Genomic DNA, 10,846 nt, shown 5'->3' with positions numbered 1-10,846 from the left:
AAAGTATAGACAATTAAATAAATTGGGAATAAAATATGGAGAAAATAGTTAAGGCTTCAGAGTTATCTATTTTTTTCGGATTTACTTTTCTTACTAACTATTTTAATTATGTAGGATTTAATTTATGGCAAACTATATGTGACTAGACCTTAATTTCTTAGACCTTTCTAGTCTCCTCTAAAATTCATTAACTGCCAATTTCTTGGTCAATTAATTCCAATTAGAAGCTACATGATCAAATTCCAGTTTGCATGCCACATAAATTCTAATTACCCAAAAATAGAAGGATTATATGTCACATATCCCGTTAAATAATCCAGATAATTAAAATTTAGGAGAATATGTTTTCAAGCTGTTGTTCAAGTAAAGAGCTTTTCCAAGTTTTACAAGAACTCAAATAGAAAGAGGGTCATACTTTCGTTCCACCCAAATTCATAAAATAAAGAGCGAAAATAATTCTTAAATTATAAATCCATGCATAAATTAAAATAGAAAAAGCAATAAAATCAATCCATACAAATAGACAGAGCTCCTAACCTTAACAATGGAGGATTAGTTGCTCATGGAATGTGAGATGTAAATTTGTATATAATTCCCTAATCGAATCCCCCTAATGTAATCTCTCTAATAGAAAAAAAGTCTCCCCTTTTTATAACTAATCCTAATTAATTTAAAATCTAATATTTAAAATTAAGATAATATCTTTTCCTATTTTAAAATCAAATTTGAATTTAAGTCAGAATTAACTAACTCCTCCGCGTCTTGTAACGTGGGGACCACTTGGCTTCACTGGATCTGCGCCTAACTTGGGTGCTAAAATGGGGCCCAGAAATCACCCCCTAGCAGTTTTTGCATTTTCTGCACGTGGTGCATGTCACACGTACGCGTCAATGGTCTTTTCCGCAAGTCGCGCGGACGCGTCGGTCACGCGTACGCGTCGCTGAGCAAATCTTCAAATCACGCGTACGCGTCAGTCAGGCGCACGCGTCGCCATGGATACCTCCAATTCACGCGAACGCATCAGGCACGCGTGCGCGTCGCTCCTCGCATCCATCTCTTTTGATTCTTGTGTTGCAGAAACTCCATCAAATCCAGCCGAATGTTACCTAAAATAAATAAAATTGCACAAAACTCAAAATAGCATCCATAGTGGCTAAAATATAATTAATTCTTAATTAAACTCAGAATGATTGGAATCCATAGGAACTCAGAATTCAGATAGTGTTATTGATTCTCCTAGTTCAGTATGTTAATTCTTAAACACAACTACTTTTATGAGTCTTGGCTGTGACCCTAAGCATTTTGTTTTCCAGTATTACCACCGGATACATAAATGCCACAGACACATAACTAGGTGAACCTTTTCAGATTGTGACTCAGCTTTGCTAGAGTCCCCAGTTAGAGGTGCCCAGAGTTCTTTAGCACACTCTTTTTACTTTGGATCATGACTTTAATCGCTCAGTCTCAAGCTTTTCACTTGACACCTTCACGCCACAAGCACATGGTTAGGGACAGCTTGATTTAGCCGCTTAGGCCAGGATTTTATTCCTTTGGGTCCTCCTATCCATTAATGCTCAAAGCCTTGGATCCTTTTTACCCTTTTATAGTTTAAAGGGTTATTGGCTTTTTCTGCTTGCTTTTTTTTCGCAAGCTTTGTGTTTTTCACTGCTTTTTCTTGCTTCAAGAATCAATTTTATGATTTTTCAGATTATCAATAACATTTCTCTTCTTTCATCATTCTTTCAAGAGCCAACAATTTTAACATTCATAAATTTCACTATCAAAAATATGCACTGTTCATGTCATGCATTCAGAATTACAGAAAATACCACCATATTTAAGTAAATAAGGCTACTCTTTAAAATTAACTCAATTTCTCATGCAATACATACTCTAAAATTTTTTTTCAAGCTCAGTGGGCAATACATGAGACACTTTCCAAATTAAAGCACTTAAGGAAAAACTAAACTAGTCCTAGGATTCTCACTAATAAAGGATCATGCAACAAACAAAGCAAAATAACAGATAACTGGAACATAACATAGAAAAAGAGGGGAGGAATAAAGATGAAAGGAACTCAACCACCTTAGTTATCCTAGCGGTCGCTTTATTCTTCAGGTTGTGTTCCTTAGTGAAGATGATTCGCCTCCCTTTTATGCCAGAAAACCAATAAGCGCAGCGTCAACACCAAACTTAAAGGTTTGCTTGTCCTCAAGAAAAGAAGAACTGAAAAATAAAAGAGATAAATATTATGAGGAGAGAAAAATAAAAGGATAAAAGAATATGAGAGATTTTGGATTGGGAGAGAGATAAAGAAAACTGGGCGGCGCAAGCGACGCATACGCGTGCTGCACGCGTATGCGTGGGTCGCGAATTTTTCATAATGATGCGTAAGCGTCAAGCACGCGTCCGCGTGCCCTTGATTTTGTGCGATTTGCGCGAAGCCAGCCACGCGCCCGCGCGACTCTCTGTTCGCATGGCTTGGGAGCCAAATTTTCATACGATGCGTTCGCGTCGTGCACGCGCTCGCGTGGATGGCCATATGTGCAACTGATGCGAATGCGTCAGTCACGCGTCCGCGTGCCCAAATTTGTGCTTTTAGCATACTTCCTGCCCCAAGCCAGCACAACTCTCTGCCGAAACACTCTTTTACATCGAATTTGCAGGTCACGTGTTCTCGTCGGGGACGCGCCTGCGTGAATGGCGAAAATCACAAACGACGCGAACGCGTGGGGTACGCGAACGCGTGGGATCGTTTGTGCGAAAGGCTCCATTCTGGCGCCACTCCTGCACAACTCTTGTCAAATTTTATTTTTCACACACATGCATATGACGCGTACGTGTCATGTGCTCTTCTTCTCTCTCTTTTTTTATCCGGTTCCTATTCTAAAATAGCTGCATGATCAGAAAATTAGTAAGAACTCAATAAAAATCAAATAAGCAAGAAAACTACTACTACGAAAAATAACTAAGAATGAAAAGGAACGATCATACCACGGTGGGTTGTCTCCCACCAAGCACTTTTAGTTAAAGTCCTTAAGTTGGACATGTGGTGAGCTCCTTGTCATGGTGGCTTATGCTTGTACTGATCCAGGAATCTCCACCAATATTTGTAATTCCAATGGCTACCAGGATCCCAAACTAGGCGCCTAACGCCTTTGAACAAGTTGAAGTAAGTGACAAGGCCCCAAGAGTGTTGATTGTGGGAATGAATTCCAGGGTCCTAAACCTTGCTTTTACACTCGTCTTCTTCTGGATCACCATTGTTCCCGCCGGGTGCAAGCAATTTGAATTCTCATAGAGATATCCAAACAACCTTCTAGGCCCATTCAAGTGAGCTCTACACCAATCCTTGCACTTCAATTTGGATCATGCAACCATATTGAACCTTGCTTGACATCTCTTGCCACTAACCATCTTCCTCTTACGCTTAATGCCACAAAGAGCTCTAAGTTGACCATCTGTCTCTAGTAGCCCATATTCAAATGGGAAAGCAAAGGTTAAGGATAGGAATTTTACCCACTTAAATGTTGTATTGGATGATGATGGCTTTGGAAGAGGTCTTGCAAGCTCCACTCCCTTGTGTTCTTCTTTGAATTCTTCTACCTCTTTGCAAGCTTCCTTAATTTCAACCTCTTCTTCTTGGTAGCTTTCTTCTAATTCAATCTCTTCTTCATTGCTTACCAAGGGCATGGGAGGTTGTGTATCTTCGTCTTCTTCTATATGTGAGGGTGGAAAGTTCTCTAATTCACTGGAGTATAAACTCCTTTGATTGGTTTCCTCACTTTCTTCCATAGGATCTTGCATTGTATCTCTTGGGAAGGAATTTGCTTGTTCCCCTTCCTGGTTCTTGATCATCGTCTGCACATAATACTCTACATTTTTGACACTCGTCTTTATATCATGTAGGAATTCATGCATGAGGAGCTCAAGATCTTATGGTATTTAAGATGAATAAGGAGATTGTGGCTCTTGATATGCATAAGAAAGAGATGCTTGTTCTTGATATGAATATGGAGGTGGTGGCTCTTGATAGTTGGAACATGGAGCATTAAAGTCTCTTTGGTTTTGACCTTGCCAACCAAAATTTGGATAGTTCCTCCATCCACCATAATATGAATCACTACTCACACCACTACTCGGGTGTGAGTAGTAACCCATGTGATCTCTCTCCATTATTTGTTCTTAGCACAAAACACCAAAAAGGATTAAACGCACCATGTGGTAAATAGGAAAGCAAAGAAGACAGAACATATTTTATTATTATTATTATTATTATTTTTTGAAAATATTTTTTTGAATTTTTTTTGAGAAAAATTACTACGGGGACACCAAACTTAATTTCAAACTTAATTTCTATCCTTGTTGGAATTTTCTCAAGTGTAGTATCAAAAGGTTGTTATTTTCACTTAGTTAACCCTTACTAAATAAAGGAAAGTCAAGTGATTGAGCTAACTCTTATTCACAAATCCTAATCCTCTCCCTTAGGAAGGACTAGCGTTAGTAAATAGAGAATTAGCCAACAACTTCCAATTTAACTAATCACTTGAGCATTCCAACTCAAGTGTCTCCTTTTAATCAACCCCCATGTCAAGTTGGGAATCTACTCTATCAACATGCATACCATCTTCATTGTTGGGAGAAGGGAGTAGAAAGGAGACATGATAATAAAATTGAAAGTAATTAAATAAATAATAAAATTAAATGAAAAAGTACTCTTTGAGAAAGCAGTTAAGGTTTCAGAGTTATCTAATTTTCGGATTAACTTTTATTACTAATTAATTTAATCATGCAAGATTTAATTTCATGGAAAACTATATGTGACTAGACCTTAATTCCTTAGACCTTCATAGTCTCCTCTAAAATTCATTAATTGCCAATTCCTTGGTCAATTAATTCCAATTAGAGGGTGATGATCAATTTCTAGTTTATATGCCAAAAGAATCCTAATTATCCACAAATAAGGGGATTATATGTCACGTTCCCCTTTAAAAACAAACAATTAAAAATTCAGTATAATATGTTTTCAAGCTGTTGTTCAAGTAAAGAGCTTTTCCAAGTTTTACGGGAACTCAATTAGAACATGGGTCATACTTCCATTCCACCCAATGTTCATAGAATAAAGAACGAAAATAATTATTGAAATAAAAATCAAGACATGAATTAAATTAAAAAGATCAAACGAATCAATCCATGAAAATAGACAGAGCTCCGAACCTTAACAATGGAGGATTAGTTGCTCATGGTTCAGAGAAGAAAAATAAGGGTTCTGGAAAAAAAGGTGTACTCCCTTTTCTAAATGTACAGAGTTCCTATTATATCTAATCCTCATAAATTTAAAATCTAATTATCTAATAATAATATCTTTTCCTAAAAATAAGATTTGAATTTAAATTCAAATTAATTAACAAGTCTTCAGCTGATGGGTGGGGACCACTTGATTTGTCCATTATGCAGCTTCTAATCTGTGTTTTCTGGGCTGGAAACTGGGTCAAAACGCGGCCCAAAATCCACGCCAGCAATTTCTATAATTTCTGCAGATCGCGCACGTCACGCGTATGCGTCAGTCACGCATACGCGTCACTGGTCTTCTTCACAAGTCACGCGGACGCGTCGGTCACGCGGATGCGTCGTTGAGCAAATCCTCAAATCACGCGTATGCGTCAGTCACGCGTACGCGTCGCCATGGATACTCCCTGATCACGCGCACGCGTCAGGCACGCATGCGCGTCGCTCCTCGCAGTTATCTCCTTTGATTCTTGTGCTGCAGAAACTCCGTCAAATTCAGCCGAATGCTACCTAAAATAGATAAAATTTCCCAAGACTCAAAATAGCATCCATAGTGGCTAAAATATAATTAATTCTTAATTAAACTCAACAATTTAAGTACAAATTCACTATGAAAAGATAGGAAAGATGCTCATGCATCACAGCACCAAACTTAAACTGTTGCTTGGCCTTAAGCAACCAAAACTAATATAAGCTTAGGATGTAAATTTGCATGAGAATAAGAGTTCGATTAAGCCCATGTCTCTTCTTATAGTGGGGTTTACAACTGCAATCTTGAATAGTTTTGGCATTTCACTTTATCCTTTGAAGTTCAGAATGATTGGAATCCATAGGAACTTAGAATTCAGATAGTGTTATTGATTCTCCTAGTTCAGTATGTTAATTCTTGAACACATCTACTTTTATGAGTCTTGGCCGTGATCCTAAGCATTTTGTTTTCCAGTATTACCACTGGATACATAAAATGCCACAGACACATAACTGGGTGAACCTTTTCAGATTGTGACTCAGCTTTGCTAGAGTCCCCAATTAGAGGTGCCCAGAGTTCTTTAGCACACTCTTTTTACTTTGGATCACGACTTTAATCGCTTAGTCTCAAGCTTTTCACTTGACACCTTCACGCCATAAGCACATGGTTAGGGACAGCTTGATTTAGCTGCTTAGGCCAGGATTTTATTCCTTTGGGCCCTCCTATCCATTAATGCTCAAAGCCTTGGATCCTTTTTACCCTTTTTTAGTTTAAAGGGTTATTGGCTTTTTCTGCTTGCTTTTTTTTGCAAGCTTTGTGTTTTTCACTGCTTTTTCTTGCTTCAAGAATCAATTTTATGATTTTTCAGATTATCAATAACATTTCTCTTCTTTCATCATTCTTTCAAGAGCCAACAATTTTAACATTCATAAACTTTACTATTAAAAATATGCACTGTTCATATCATGCATTCAGAATTACAGAAAATACCACCATATTTAAATAAATAATGCTACTCTTTAAAATTAATTCAATTTCTCATGCAATACATACTCTAAATTTTTTTTCAAGCTCAGTGGGCAATACATGAGACATCTTTCAGAATTAAAGCACTTAAGGGAAAACTAAACTAGTCTTAGGATTCTCACTAATAAAGGATCATGCAACAAACAAAGCAAAATAGTAGAAAACCGGAACATAACATAGAAAAAGAGGGGAGGAATAAAGATGAAAGGAACTCAACCACCTTAGTTATCCTAGCGGTCGCTTTATTCTTCAGGTTGTGTTCCTTAATGAAGATGATTCGCCTCCCTTTTGTGCCAGAAAACCAATAAGCGCAGTGTCAACACCAAACTTAAAGGTTTGCTTGTCGTCAAGCAAAGAAGAACTGAAAAATAGAAGAGATAAATATTATGAGGAGAAAAAAATAAAAGGATAAAAGAATAAGAGAGATTTAGGATTGGGAGAGAGAGAGAGAGAAAGAAAACAGGGCGGCGCAAGCGACGCATACGCGTGCTGCACGCGTACGCGTGTGTGGCGAATTTTTCATAATGATGCGTAAGCGTTATGAACGCGTTCGCGTGCCCTTGATTTTGTGCGATTTGCGCGAAGCCAGCCGCGCGCCCGCATGACTCTCTATTTGCATGGCTTGGGAGCTAAATTTTCATATGACGCGTTCACGTCGTGCACGCGCTCGCGTGGATGGCCATATGTTCAACTGACGCCAATGCGTAAGTCACGCGTCCGCATGCCCAAATTTGTGCTTTTAGCATACTTTCTGCCCCAAGCCAGCACAACTCTCTACCCAAACACTCTTTTACGTTGAATTTGCAGGTCACGCATTCGCGTCGGGGACGCGCCCGCGTGAATGGTAAAAATCACAAACGACGCGAATGCGTGGGGTACGCAAACGCTTGGGATCGTTTGTGCGAAAGGCTCCATTCTGGCGCCACTCCTGTGCAACTCTTGTCAAATTTTATTTTTCACGCACATGCATATGAAGCGTACGCGTCAGCGACGCTTGCGTGTTTTGTGCTCTTTTTCTCTCTCTTTTTTTTATCCGGTTCCTGTTCTAAAATAGCTGCATGATCGGGAAATTAGTAAGATCTCAATCAAAATCAAATAAGCAAGAAAACTACTACTACGAAAAATAAATAAGAATGAAAAGGAACGATCATACCACGGTGGGTTGTCTCCCACCAAGCACTTTTAGTTAAAGTCCTTAAGTTGGACATGTGGTGAGCTCCTTGTCATGGTGGCTTATGCTTGTACTGATCCAGGAATCTCCACCAATATTTGTAATTTCAATGGCTACCAAGATCCCAAACTAGGCGCCTAACGCCTTTGAACTCAATTAGAACATGGGTCATACTTCCGTTCCACCCAATGTTCATAGAATAAAGAATGAAAATAATTATTGAAATATAAATCAAGACATGAATTAAATTAAAAAGATCAAACGAATCAATCCATGAAAATAGACAGAGCTCCTAACCTTAACAATGGAGGATTAGTTGCTCATGGTTCAGAGAAGAAAAATAAGGGTTCTGAAAAAAAAGGTGTACTCCCTTTTCTAAATGTACAGAGTTCATATTATAACTAATCCTCATAAATTTAAAATCTAATTATCTAATAATAATATCTTTTCCTAAAAATAAGATTTGAATTTAAATTCGAATTAATTAACAAGTCTTTAACTGATGGGTAGGGACCACTTAATTTGTCCATTCTACAGCTTCTAATTTGTGTTTTCTGGGCTGGAAACTGGGTCAAAATGTGGCCCAAAATCTACGCCAGCGATTTTTGTAATTTCTGCAGATCGCGCACGTCACGCGTATGCGTCAGTCACGCGTACGCGTCGCTGGTCTTCTTCGCAAGTCACGCAGACACGTCGGTCATGCGGACGCGTCGCTGAGCAAATCCTAAAATCACGTGTACGCATCAGTCACGCATACGCGTCGCCATGGATACTCCCAGATCACGCGCACACGTCTGGCACGCGTGCGCGTCGCTCCTCGCAGCTATCTCCTTTGATTCTTGTGCTGCAGAAACACCGTCAAATTCTGCCGAATGCTACCTGAAATAGATAAAATTGCCCAAGACTCAAAATAGCATCCATAGTGGCTAAAATATAATTAATTCTTAATTAAACTCAACAATTTAAGTGCAAATTCACTAGGAAAAGATAGACAAGATGCTCACGCATCACCCACCACCGTAGACCCCGGAAAGACATATACATATAATCTCGGGTGGATTCGGTGGAGGCGGCCTCACAAAGTCATCTCGCAAGAGGCACATGAAGGAAGTCTACCAAGTCGGGGTGAAGCTCCCGACCTCCCAACCATCTCTTTTACTAAAGAAGAGGGGCAAGGCATCATTCCTAGACATGATGATCCAGTTGTAATAACCATGATCCTTGCCAATGCCCATCTTCACAGAACCCTGGTGGATCAGGAAAGCTCAGCCGACATCTTGTTCAAACCGGCATTTGATAAGTTGGGATTGGATGAAAAAGAGTTAAGAGCTTACCCTGACACCCTGTATAGGATGAGGGATGCACCAATAAAACCACTAGAATTCATACCCCTACACACAACTTTTGGAAAAGGGGAAAAATCCAAAACTCTGAGTATTGACTTCATAGTCGTCGATGTGGGTTCAACCTACAATGCCCTAATAGGCAGAACTACCCTAAATCGGCTCGGAGCAGTGGTGTCCACCCCCCACCTTTGCATGAAATTCCCAACACCAGAGGGAATAGCAACCATTAGGGGAGACCAGAAATTGGCAGGAATGCTACAATGAAAGCCTGAACCTGAGAGGAAAGGATAAGGAAGTGCACACAATTGAGCTTAGAGGGATCAGAGCTAAGGAAGAGTTGCGACCACAACCCGGGGGAAAAACTGAGGAGGTACAGGTAGGAGAAGAGGAAGGAAAAAACACTAATGTAGGAGCCAACTTGAAAGAAGATTTGAAGCAGAAGCTTATAAGGCTCTTACAAGAGAATTCCGACCTCTTCGCTTGGAAAGCCTCCGACATGCCATGGATAGATCCCGAACTCATGTCACATAAACTGTCAATATACTCCGGTTCGTGACCTGTTCAGCAAAGAAGACAGAAGCTCAGACTTGAACGAGCTCAAGAAGTGGAAGAGCAAGTAAAAGACCTCCTAGAAGCCGGCTTCATCGAAGAAGTCAAGTATCCGGCATGGCTTGCAAATGTGGTGCTGGTCAAAAAGCAAAACGGCAAGTGGATGCTGTGCGTCAATTAACTGACCTGAATAAGGCATGTCCTAAAGACCCATATCCACTTCCAAACATTGATACCTTAGTAGACTCCAGCTCGGGGTATCAGTACTTGTCGTTTATGAATGCGTACTCGGGATATAACCAAATTCTGATGTATAAGCCGGATTAAGAAAAGACATCTTTAATCACACCAAAAGCCAACTATTGCTATGTGGTCATACCTTTTGGATTAAAAAATGCAGGGGACACATATCAAAGGCTGATGGATAAGGTGTTTGCACCTCACCTTGGGAGTTTAATAGAAGTCTATGTAGACGACATGCTAGTGGAAACCAAGGATGAGGCCAACCTCTTAACCGACCTCTCACAAGTCTTCAACACCATTAGGATGCATGGGATGAGATTAAATCCTGCAAAATGTACCTTCGCAGTGGAGGCAGGAAAATTTCTAGGATTTATGCTTACACAAAGGGGGATTGAAGCCAACCCTGACAAGTGCAAAGCAGTCCTAGAAATGAAAAGCCCGACATGCTTAAGGGAGGTCTAACAGTTAAATGGCCGACTTGTCGCCTTCTCCAGGTTCTTGGCGGGATCAGGATTAAGATCCTTACCACTCTTCTCTCTACTAAGAAAAGGATGCCAGTTCGAATGGACTCCGGAGTGCGAAGAACCATTCAAGGAATTCAAAAGATTTTTAAGCCAACCTCCCATTCTGACCCGACCTAAAGTTGGGGAAGAACTCGTCCTGTATTTGTCCGTAGCCGACAAAGCTATAGCATCAGCTCTAATACAGGAAGACGAGGTCAGACAACATCTTGTGTACTTCACCAGTAAAGTC

Source organism: Arachis stenosperma, chromosome 1 (genome assembly GCF_014773155.1).
Source record: "Arachis stenosperma cultivar V10309 chromosome 1, arast.V10309.gnm1.PFL2, whole genome shotgun sequence".
NCBI classification, from domain to species: Eukaryota; Viridiplantae; Streptophyta; class Magnoliopsida; order Fabales; family Fabaceae; genus Arachis; species Arachis stenosperma.
Note: the sequence above shows the minus strand (reverse complement) of the source record.